The sequence below is a fragment of the Balaenoptera physalus genome (assembly GCF_965194825.1).
Source record: "Balaenoptera physalus genome assembly, chromosome: 8".
Classification (NCBI taxonomy): Eukaryota; Metazoa; Chordata; class Mammalia; order Artiodactyla; family Balaenopteridae; genus Balaenoptera; species Balaenoptera physalus.
In genome coordinates, this window is record NC_138887.1 from 11,547,434 (window position 1) to 11,559,795 (window position 12,362).

The 12,362-nt window shown below is 39.2% G+C and overlaps 1 long non-coding RNA gene across 1 annotated transcript in view; it reads right to left on the reverse strand.

The window, feature by feature from the left end:
* Nucleotides 1-11,973, reverse strand: part of LOC309666306 — a 98,874-nt gene extending 86,901 nt beyond the window's left edge. Inside the window, exon 1 of the long non-coding RNA XR_014267033.1 lies at nucleotides 11,888-11,973. This is a non-coding gene — a long non-coding RNA (uncharacterized lncRNA). The remainder of the gene's footprint in view (nucleotides 1-11,887) is intronic.
* Between the last annotated feature and the right edge of the window lie 389 nt (nucleotides 11,974-12,362).

Consider the following 12,362-nt stretch of genomic DNA (forward strand, 5'->3'; position numbering starts at 1 on the left):
CCCTCAGCTTAAAGAGGACACTGACAACTCTATTATTTCTATATATTAAAAGCGGCATAAATGAAAGCAGGTTCAAGCAATTTAAAAACTATCACAAAAAGCGCATGAAAGTATGGAGGAATCATTCAACCCTAAATTGCAAGAACTTCATATTTTAAAACATTGATGATAAAGCTGGGCGTACGTTCCCTTAGTGGAAAAAAGCCCAGTGAGGCTCATGTCAGATGAAAATTATATTTCTTTACTTAGTTCTCATAGGCATATTTGACTGATGATTTAAACTAATGAGGCAGTGACAAAACTTCACTTTGCATTGCAAAAGGAGCAGAGAAACACATGATTCAGTAGGAATATGGATTTAATAGCTGTGAACATAAACTATACCACGATAAAGGTCAGAATTGTGTTTTCTCTTCCCATAGCAAATGGAATCAAAATATCAGTAAAGGCATCCCTTTGAAATTCCTAGATCATACCATAAATAGGAAGAAAGCTTGGCAATAAACATTATCTTTTTAAAAAGTCATCCTCTTTGCAGTGGTGTGCTGGTTTCTGCTTTGCGGGCAGGGCGAATCAGCTATGCATGTGCATATGTCCCCGTGTCTCCTCCCTCTTGAGTCTCCCTCCCATTATACTCTAATAAAGATGTTAAAAATAATAATAATAATTTAACTTCTATATGTTTAGGTTTGTTTGTTGTTGCTTTGGAAATTGTTGCTTTGATTGTTGTTCTATTTTTTTTTTAATTTGGGAGAAGTGTAAGAGTGGTTTAGCTATTTATCATAAAAAAATTTGACTCTTCGAAAAAAAAAAAAGTCATCCTCTTTCCTAACTCTAGAACTAAAAAAGGATTAATGTTATTTATATGATACCTAGTTTACATGCAAAGAGAACTTTAGACCTGTAAAAGTTTTTCTTTAACCTTGTCAGCATATATTATATGAAAATAATGCAAAATTTAAAAAGGAAACACATTCAAATTTGTCTTGGTTTATTTGTATTAACCAGTTTGTTAAGTGTTTCTACACTTTGTCTGCTGAATGTGTTATAAAGAGAAGTCTTCGGAACCTAGAAAGTTGGGATGATACAAAATAAAACTACAATCTATAGAACTCCAAAAAAAAAAAAATTTGGCAAAATCTATGTGAAAAAAATTTTAAATCACTGAAAGACAAAAAGGGCATATCATATTCTTGGGTAGGAAAATTCAATACCTTAATGAGGTCAGTTCTCCCTCAATCAATCTATAAATTTACTGTGAGCCCAACAGAAATACTACTGGGATAATTTTTAGAACTAGATAAACTGATTTTCAAGTTCCTGGGTAAAATAACTGTGAAAGGATAGGCCAGAAATATCTGAAGAGAAAAATTAATTGGAGGATATTAGGTATATTTATGATGTAAATCTACAGTAATTAAAACATCATGGTATGAGAGTACAAATAAGCAAACAGATAAATATTATTGCTCAGAAACTGATCCAAAGACAGTATGGGGACTTAGTATGTGAAAAAGTCATCACTGAATATTAGTGAGAAAATATGGGTCATTCAATTAGTGATGTTGAACATTTGGATATTTATTAGGGAAAAATACCATACTGGATTCTTATCTCTCTCTTTACATTAAAATAAATACAAAATAGGGAAACTACAAAAATACTGGAAGAGAGTTTTCAACTAATCTTGGTAGGAGGAAGGCCTTTTTCAGCATGGCAGAAAAATCAGATAAGAAACTACTGATAAACTTATAAATTTAATTAAAAAACAATAAAATAGTTCTGTCAAGATTTCTTGTGCTATATGAATATAATTATGAATTCAAATGCTTAAATATTACTCTATCTGAATAAGTATTTCTATACTTGTTAAAATAAAAATGTGGTTGGGTAGAAGAAAGATTTTATTACTCCCTCAATTAAATGCTGGCTACTTGAACCACAAGACCACCTTCATATTTTGAGTTTTATTTTAGTTTTTGTTTTTGTTTTTTTCTCTCTCTCTCTCTCTTTTTTATTAAAGACAAAGTAGCCAGAAGGAATAGGCTCTTGAATGCTGGTATCGTAAATCCAAGCCTATGACGCAGGTCCTATAAGATCATACTACCACGTTACCCTGAAGGGAAACGGCATCCTTGTGTTTCATTGGAGTGATGCCTCGTAAACTTGTCAAAGTTTCTGTAGTTATTTTTATTTTTTTAATTTATTTTATTTATTTATTTATTTGGCTGTGTTGGGTCTTCGTTTCTGTGCGAGGGCTTTCTCTAGTTGCGGCAAGCGGGGACCACTCTTCATCGCGGTGCGCGGGCCTCTCGCTATCGCGGCCTCTCTTGTTGCGGAGCACAGGCTCCAGATGCGCAGGCTCAGTAGTTGTGGCTCACGGGCCCAGTTGCTCCACGGCATGTGGGATCTTCCCAGACCAGGGCTCGAACCCGTGTCCCCTGCATTGGCAGGCAGACTCTCAAACACTGCGCCACCAGGGAAGCCCGTTTCTGTAGTTATTAAGGAGAGAGAGAGAGACAGAAACAGAGGGAGAGACAGAGGGAACTCTTGGGCACTTTCAGTCTGATGCTCACTCATTCATTCTGTCATGTCTTCAACAAATATTTATTGCAGAGCTATCGTGTAGATGTTGCTGAGCGTGGGGAAGATTGTCGTGTTCCTCATGGAACCAGCAGACTCTCAGAAAGAGAGGAGAAGTTTCCTTTTTGAGTCAAAGACAAATATGTAAGTTGATACTTAGTAGACTTGACATGATGTATATTGCCTGGGTCTGTTTCAGATCAGCTTGGTCTTTCTAAAGTATGACTGGGACCCAGAGCTTGTGCCATTAGTCATTTTTTGAAGGATTGGCAGTTGAAAGTGAGCAACGAATTCATGCTATTGTTTAATCACGTTCTTATAAGCATTTTCTTAAATTCCAGACTTGGTAATAATTTTATGAGTTGCTAAAGACACTTTTTCTATTCACTGCTTATATGGATGACAACAGTAACGTGTATGTTTAGAGTGACAAATTTAATCTAACCCATTATCAAATTCATCTCTCCATCTATTTTTGTGGGGATATGACTAAATGAGGAGAAGAAAATGATTGTCTGTTCACCTTGGGGTTCTAGGTGGTTTTTAGCATCATACATGAGTTTCTTGTTATTTGATTAAAGAATTTATTAGGGTTACTTAGGTGAGATACCCCTAAAACTATATAACTGTGTATGCCTGAGTTTTCTTCTTTATATTAACTGGCTGTTAATTTTTTGGTTGTTAATAGATATCCAACTAACTTTGCAAAGACCATTCAAAGGCCTTTCCTAGTTCCTTGAACTCTATTTGCTTTCTCAGTATCTTTTCCCTTTTGGAGCCCTAAAGTAACCTAATGAGTAATTTAAAGGTGAGTCAGGTACTGGGTAGCATTTTCAGAGCAGATTGCTAGCCTGGTAATGTGTCCTGGTTTCCATACAAAAAAAATCCACCATAGATCATAAAACTAGACCTGTAGTAACAATCACTAATATTTAATAAATCACCAAATGGTTTGAAAACCTGTTCAAATATTTGGTACCACCCACAAAAGCGCTTAGTCATAATGAACTGTTTGGTTATAAAAATCACATAACATCATTATTGGCATTATCGTGTTCATTTGTTTTCTTATTCTCTCTTTTTGGAAACAAAATTCTTGGTTTGAAAAACAACTTTCAGTGACATTTCCTATTCTGAGTTGTGATGTGAATTTTAAGTAAAAAATAAACTTGGGGCAGTGATAAAAATGACATTGGACCTTTTTTAAAAATAAGAGATCACGAACTATAATTTTAAATGAGTCACTGCTGATTAATATAATAATAATTTCATAGGGAATTTAGTACAATGCGTACAGAAAAGCCACTATGGAAACTCATAAAAGTGCTGTGGTTTATCAAAGTTTTAGATTAATTTTTTTGTTAGAGAAATGACTTGGAAACTATAAACATGTGCTTGGGTTTAGCAAGGGGAATTTTGGATTTTAAAAGAAGTAGCCAAGGTCCTGACTTATTTATACTGGCCAGGACTTTAGTTTCTAATGTCCTAAGAAATATTGAGTTTATGTGCTTCAAATAATGTTAGAAATGGATATTCCAGCACCTGCCAAGAACGTTGCCATTGTGCCTGTCCATATAATGGGTGTTTGGATGTTAAAAGCCTTGAATTTAATATGGAATCTGCTCTGGCCCACATGTCAGGGTCAACAATTTTGTCAGCCCAGCCAAGTATTAGAAATATGTAGGAAAAATAACCTCCCAATCTTAAAGCAGCTTTATCCAACGTTAATTGGTCATATATTCCATGGGAATTCTATAATATAACAGGGGGCTTTGCCCTTGTGATAGCCATTGGCCACAGGGATCCGACTGCCAGTGACAAGTAACTTCCAAGATCCTAATTGAAATCGGCATTCAGAGCACCTCTGCTCAATATCTCAACATCTGGGAACAATACGTAAGTTATTTTGTTGACAGTTTCCTGTATAAACTAGATTCAAATCTCAGGCTGTTTCTGGATAGGATGAAGGTTAGGATTAGGTCAGTGGTAACGGAGTGCTCCTGATGAATTGGGAAATCTTCATGGAGGCAAGTTTTAAGTTGCCTTGCAATGTCTATGTAAAACTCATCAATCAGGGACCAAAAGGAGATTTCACCAATGGGACCCAACACCTACCAGGTGCAGGTAAAGGTGTGAAAAACACCTCGCACCTCTTAAAATGCCTTCAAATTAATTTCAGCTGTTAAAGCCTCTGAACCCACATTAGGTAATTTCTCTTGCTGTGGGGTTGCAACCATCATATATCTTAATTATGTAGAAGGAAGTTAAGCCACAAAGGATGGGTGATTTCCCAAAGACTTGGGAGGAAATTTAATTAGAACGTTAATTAGACCTGGTAACTTTCTCTTTTCCCGTAAGTTCTCTTTCGATTGGAGACAAGATGGTGGAGTAGAAGGACATGAGTTCACCTCCTATCACCAAAATCACAACTAACTGCTGAGCAACCATCAACAAAAAAAGACTGGAACCTACCAAGAAAGATATTCCCATAAGTTCTTTTCTGGTTTTTCTGGTTGGGTAAGGAAATACCTACTTGGGTAAGCAGGTACCCAGTATAAACTACCCCATTGCCAGAAGGAGCCTCCTGTGTCAGATGAAGATCTGGGCAGCAAATACCTGCAGACGAAGAGATGCAGACAGAGGAGACACACCTGAAAGAAGATAATCATCATATCTTAATAGCAGACTTCGTGGTTGACACTCCCTCCCTCCCCCATCCGTTCTACCCTTCAGATGATCATTCTAACCAGTGAAGGTAATTTCCCCCCTGGCCAGTATTTGGTTCAGGAATTGCTGAGCCTAAGCCAACCAGGGCCAATGAAATGTCAGGAGAGCTCAGGATAGCTTAAAAAATCTAGTTGAGAGAGGAGAGCAAGAAAGGGAAAGAGAATACATATACACATACGGTTATGTGCACGAACATAGCTGGTGGGAATGGAGAGGAAACACCTCCAACACCACTGAATACCTCCTCATCTCTGCATCCCTGGGCAACCCCAGACATGAACAGAGAGGCATGTTTTCTTCATTGCTAGTGGGAAACCAGCCTTCGAATAAATTGACCTTGTTGAGACAAGTAGAGCAGGGAGATGCACATCCTTAGATCTCCTTGATGATGACCAAGAGCTACTAAATCAACCCGGCCTGAAGCCCTTTAACTTCTGGTCTTCCTGTAATGTGAGTTAAAACATTTTCTCCTTATATAAACCAGTTTGAGTTGAGTTTCTACACTTGTAATAGAAACCCTAATCAACATATCCTAATTTTCTGTGGGCAGCTGTGCCCTCCATGACCATAGCCCCCAGAGGGGGATTCTCCTCCTTGGGCCCAGTAACTCTTTCCTGCCTTGTTTCTTCATCCCCGGGTGGTAACAGCTTCCCTCTGTTGCCTGCCTCTGGCTGCCTCAGCGCCTCTTGTCCAATCCTTGAAGTTTGTCCATTCCTCTGCAGGTCACCTTTCATGAAGTCTCTCCATTCAGACGATCTGTGCGGAATTCTGTTTTCTTCCAAAAATATGACTGACGTAGTCTGCCTTCTGCCTGACATTTTGGTTTCATTCATTAGAAATTATAAAACCCTCCAACCCTGAACTATAAACTGCTGCTATTCAGGGCAGAGATTGGGGTTTGGTGGGGAATTTGCAGGCTTTCTCCTTCCGCTTATTGTTTGACTTCGGATGAGAGAGGGAGTGGCAATTTTTTAAATGCAATTATTTGAGGTTTTGTGGATCATGCAGTTTCTGGTGTAACTGTCAACTCTGCTGATCTTAAAATAAATGGGTGTGGATGTGTCCCAATGAAACTTTATTTACACCAACAGGTGGCGGGCCAGATTTGGTCCCTGGGTTACAGTTTGTCAGTCTCTGAGTTAGTTCATTTGATTTATGACCTAAAGTATGGGAATAAGATGTTAGTCTCCTTGACAGTTTCAAAACAGAATGCTTTGGGAGGCGTATTTGTTTTTTATTAAAAAGTGACTTGTATGTGATGTCATTCTAGGCAGATAAGTTTTATGTCAAATATAGCATGGAAGAAAACTTTCTTTTCTCTACCAGCAGAAAACCACTTCATGGATGCCATGCTCTCACCAGGATGTGAGCTCTCACCATTGGCTGGCCCTTCCCAACTCCCCTCTGGAGGCTGAGCTAGGCTATTAGGTCCAGGGAAAGGCACGGGGTTTTGGAAGCCACTTTATACGGCTTACTAGTTTTTGTCAAGCATGGACACGGATGAGACATTCGCCCACGGTTGTTTCTGAGGCCAAAGGAAAATTTAGATTGGTAAGCTCCTGAAATCTCAGGTCTTCCTAGAAGCCTTCTTAGATTTTTCAAGGTCTAGACCGCCTCTCCCTCTGTGGTGCTCCCACAGGACTCTCCCTGTACACATCTTGGAGCTGTTATTACATTTTGGTGCGTGGTAAGTAAGCAGTACATATATCAGCCTTCAGGTCCTAGGCGGTATGGGTCTTGAGGACAGAGCTAGACTCAATCATCTTTCCAAGTGCCAAGCACTGGGCATCACACATGGTGGCGACTCATGGCTTAAGTAATTGAGCTCTGTTTAATTTCTCAATAATTCTATTTGATCTTAGGCATACCTTCAACATTGCCTAGGATGAGAACATAAAGGGAGGCTCATATACCACATGGCTAAATATTTAAAAGTTACAAATATCATATGGTATCGCTTATATGTGGAATCTTAAAAAAAAAAGGTACAAATGAACTTATTTACAAAACAGAAGTAGAGTCACAGATGTAGAAAACAAATTTATGGTTACCAGGGGGAAAGTAGGGGGAGAGATAAATTGGGAGATTGGGACTGACATATGCACTCTAGTATATATAAAATAGATAACTAACAAGAACCTGCTGTATAGCACAGGGAACTCTACTCAATACTATGTAATGACCTATATGGGAAAAGAATCTTAAAAAAAAAAAGAGTCGATATATGTATATGTATAATTGATTCACTTTGCTGTATACCTGAAACTAATACAACATTGTAGATCAACTATACTCCAATAAAAATTAAAAAACAAAAAAAGTTACACATTGAACCATGTCTATGGCCTGGCTTGTCGTTCCACCCCTGGGCCCACTGCCTGCTCGTTGGGGGTCACCCTTGTTTTTTGGGGCAATGCCCTCTCCCGGGCCAGCCCTGCTGTCCTCAGCCTGAGAGGATGCATGGACCTCCCGGGGCAGAGCAAGGGGGAAGCTGGGCCCAAACTCAAGATTTCTGGGCTGTCCTGGGGGAACCTGGGGCGAGTACTACCCTAGCTTCCTCGGGAGACAGGCTGCGCTGGGTCATTTCCCTCAGGCTACACTTGTCTGACTCAGGTCTTACAGGTTGTTCCAAGGGGCTTCTAGAGCCACACAATCTAAGAATAGGTCAGCAAGAGCACAGATATCTGGGGAATTGGTCTGCTAGACATCTACTTTGGGTGATGGAGGGTAGCCAACTTAAATAAAAGCACATACTCTGCTCTCCTGGGGCAGCGGCTGCGATCATAGCCAACCCTTCCCACCCCTACACCCTCTCCTCCCTCTCTCTCTCTCTCTCTCTCTCTCACACACACACACACACACACACACACACAAGCATTTTCAACCCTGCTTCCTCTGCCCCGGGAGTTCATTTCAGCTCACACTATTCTCTCCCATAATCCATATTTGTTCAAATAGGGACCAAACTTTCTAAAATCTCTTGGCACAGACAAGGAAAATGAAGGAGCTTTTATTGTAGAGTTTGTGATCTCTGGTGCACAGCGGGCAGGGACCATCTTGAGCAGGGCCAAGGGCAGCACCAGAACCTAGAAAGTGCCCTTGGAGGACATCACATGCCTCTTCCCAGTGAATCTGCCCACTGAACAAATCATTCCCGTTAAAGCTTTGTGCTATGGTTGGTGTACACCGGTGGTCAGCTCCACCTGCAGGGTTTGCTGAAGTTCAGTCTGCTGGGGCGCACACTTTGAGAACCACTGGTGTCATGGCACTCATTCCGCAGACAGGCAATGGGTTACCCTAGCTGGCAGTGACCCGAAGATATTGTTAGAAACTTGATCTTTAGTAGCTGGGAAAAGAAGGAAAACATTTAAAGCTGCAAGCAATTTCCAGTCTCTAAGGGTAGGGACATGCATTTACCTCAGAGGCAGATTGTTGCTTTTGGTCTGGGAAAACCACTTGAGTCTGCCATTTATTTACCAAAATATAAATCAAATATTCACCCACCGTTCTAGAGGGAAATGTGAAGTCAGGATTAACCCAAACACAGCTGTTTGAGACTAAGAAGTTAAGTGTTCTATTTGATATAAATTTGGGGGGTACATTGAGTCAAACTTCTGTCTGGGAGACATAGTTTTCTGGGGGGGGTGGGGGGGTGGGTGGACAGGGGACGGGTGCATGTTCCAGCATTTCTAGGCGTGCCTCATTCTAAGGGCGCTTGGCTTCAAGCTGTGTCGTATTCTTGCAGTTTTGTGTGTGTGGTGGTTGTTTTCCAGAACTTGAGCTGAGACCCAAGGACTAAGAAAAGAGGGGCAACTCCACCAGGCATGTGGTGTGTCTCACACAGGGTTATTTCTGTCAGAATAATCCACCATGTAATGAAGCTTAACTATGCTTTTCTGTTGTAGTATTTTTTTGCTGGGGTTTTCCTCTGGAGGAAATTAATGTTTCTAATGTCAGTCTAATAGGTGGTTCAGCCTGGGAAAATAAAAATAAGAAAGGGGGAGATGTATGTCCTCTGAGTGAGGGAAGGGAGGTTCCTCTCTGGGCCTAAGGGTACTTGGGTCTGGATTGTAAGGCCAGCTAGCCCTACTGGTGACGGTGGGAAGGGGACACGGGCAGACTGCTTATAAGGGTACTTGAAGACAGTTCAGGACTGTGGACTCTGAAAGTCGCCAAGTCCAGTCCAGGTTTACACTTTCTTTCTCCAATACCTGAGTTTTTGGTGAGGTATTGTTCAAAGTTGGGGTTTAATCTTTGTTGGGACATGAGGGTTGTTACCATGGAGCTAACTGGCCAAGAGGTCAGGGCTCCCGTCTGTGGCCACTTCTCAAGGAGAGTGGACCTCCTTGAGAGGGTAGGGGCCATCCAAAGATTGCTGCAGGGTGGAGCAGAGAAAAAAGGGGTCCAGCTATGCAGAAAATGACACCATGGAGAGAAGGGACAAAGTTCTTTCAGGTTGGAGCTCCAGATCAACCGTAATTTTGAAGTCGTGGCATGAATATTTGAGCAACAAGTGGAATATAGTTGTTCGGTTTGGTTAATAACTAGACATAATTTAGAAACAGGCATTGTATGTGAACACCCATCCTAAAGATCAGAGACAAGGAGAAAGTGTTCCCTCTCTTTAATGGGATAAGGTAATTCAAGTCCTCCTGACAAGTGAATATATCCAAATAGCTGTCTCAGCAAGAAATGGAATTTTTTATCTGGAGATCTTAGATAGGAAATGAAGTTTCATTGTATAAGCTTCAAAAACTCCCTCTAATTAGGCAATATGATTTCCATCAATTCTATTAATCTTTCATGGCACGTAGATAAAAACCTAAACATAGAAGGAAATAAAACCATGTAAGAGCAACAGAAGGGGTTGAGTAGGTGCAGAAGGTCATGAAAGAAAATCAATTTTCCTGTAATTTACTTGAGAGCTCCAAAAATAACAAACAAATATCAATTTGGAACCAGATTCTTTCCTTCTTCATCATGGCTTCCAGGGACCAGAAGACCGGACAAGGCCATCCAGAAGGTGGGACGTCTTGATTTTAGCCAAAGTAAGCATACTTGTGCAGAAAACCAAAACAATTTGGGAAGAAGAAGCCAACATGTAACACATGCTGATTCAGTGAAAAAGTGAATGTATATCTAGTACATCAAAGAGTTGGATCAAGGACAGCATAGCGCGAGCGCAGGAGCCTTGGAGACCATCACCAATTACTCACGCTGGGAGGCAAGTGGCTTATGTAGAACGCAGTCATCTACTGCTTAACAGGAGGGAGTAATTATTTTCTACTGAAGGAGTTTTGTATGTCCATTGGTTTCTTGATCTTAAAAATCACAAGAGAAATGAGTATATATTACACAACTGTTTTCAGGAAGATGGAAGCTATTATATTCTTTAATAATTACCCTTTCCTGCCATACACCTGAAACTAATGCAACATTGTAAATCAACTATACTCCAATAAAATTAAGATTAAAAAAAAATTCCATGAAAAGAGGAAAAAGATTATCATGCATTAAGCTAATAATCAGATAGTCTCTTTATATGGTAGATAAAGGGGGGAACCAGGATGACCATCTGTGTTTGAGCAGGAAGTGTGGTTATGCTGGGGGAAGGGGTCATTGATACTCCTCCTTGACTTACCATGACCTCATCCTTCTACCCTGTCTGCTGACAATGGTGTTTATAATATAACACATGACCTTCCACTTAAGAGTAATAAATCTAGACCTATTTAAGTAAAAAAAAAAAAAAAAAAAATACTCTTTCCTCTAAGAATTACAGTAACATTACACGGGAAGGCTCTTACAACTAAGTCCAGGCCTTGTGTACAGAACAAGGTGCAATCTTCATTGAGTTGTTTCTTGACCTGTGCCTCAGTGTTTCCTTTCGCAAAAAATTTATATTGTGTATGGAAATATGTTAATATAAATGTTTCAGACATTACATGAAATTTCTAAGAATCTTATATGTTCTGGTATAATGTTATAAGTAATAATCCTAGTTATTACTTTAAAATGTATATCTCAGAAATAACTAATTTTCTTGTCAACTGCATTATTATGAACTTTCATCAAATCTTTAACCGTGGTCATTTTTAAGTCTTTTGTCATTTACAGACAGTTCTGGGTGTACTCTGATGATTTTGCAAATATGTTCCTATAAAAGGGTTTCATCGTCAAGAAATTCATGGAAAAGACTCTGACAAGTACAGGTTTCTGGTAACTGACTGTACTGCTGAACTGAATGAATAAGCATTTTCAGAACTCTAATGAAAAACTGATGAACTCATAAAAGTGCTAACAAAAGATCAAGATGAAAAAAAAATTAATTACATGGGACTGAGTGAACTGATGAGGATGAGTATAATTTTTGTGACTTTCTGTCTGAATTAAAAAAAAAAAAAATCCCACAAGGACTCAGAGGCAAAGAATATACAAATCAATTTTCACTGCAAAGTAAAGGAGCTGTTACAGTGGAGGATTACTGGACTGAATGTCAATATTATGACGTAGTATGAGTGTGTTTCATGTTTGGTAATTGCAATCATTGTTGCTTTTGTTGTGGTCATCCATGTACAATGCTTGGTGTCAGTCTATTTATCTCTTGTAAAAATAAAATACAGTGTGTGTGTGTGTGTGAAAAAAAAAAAACAAAAAAAAACAAAAAACCAAATCCACATGGTAAAAAAAAATAATAATAATAATACAGATTATTTACATTGTGAAGAGCACACACAAAAAACTGAAGAAATGTTCTTCCAGTATTTGAAAACTGTTATTTAATTCAGCAAAGAAGCTGTCTGTGTTTCTCATAAATGAGTGAATTTCCAACCTATGTAGTATTGGAGCCGAAAGAGGGTCCGGTTTAATGAATGTAATTTGTGTAAGACTAAGAGTTTAACAGTACATCACATGTGTGATTTCAGGAAAATAAGTGTATTGGGAAGGAATTAGTGGAATGGAATGCAGTTCCATTTGTCAAATCATGCTTGAACTGCAGCCAAAAATTGGCTACCGATAAAAGAGTTCAGCAAAACTCAATGAAAGCATTC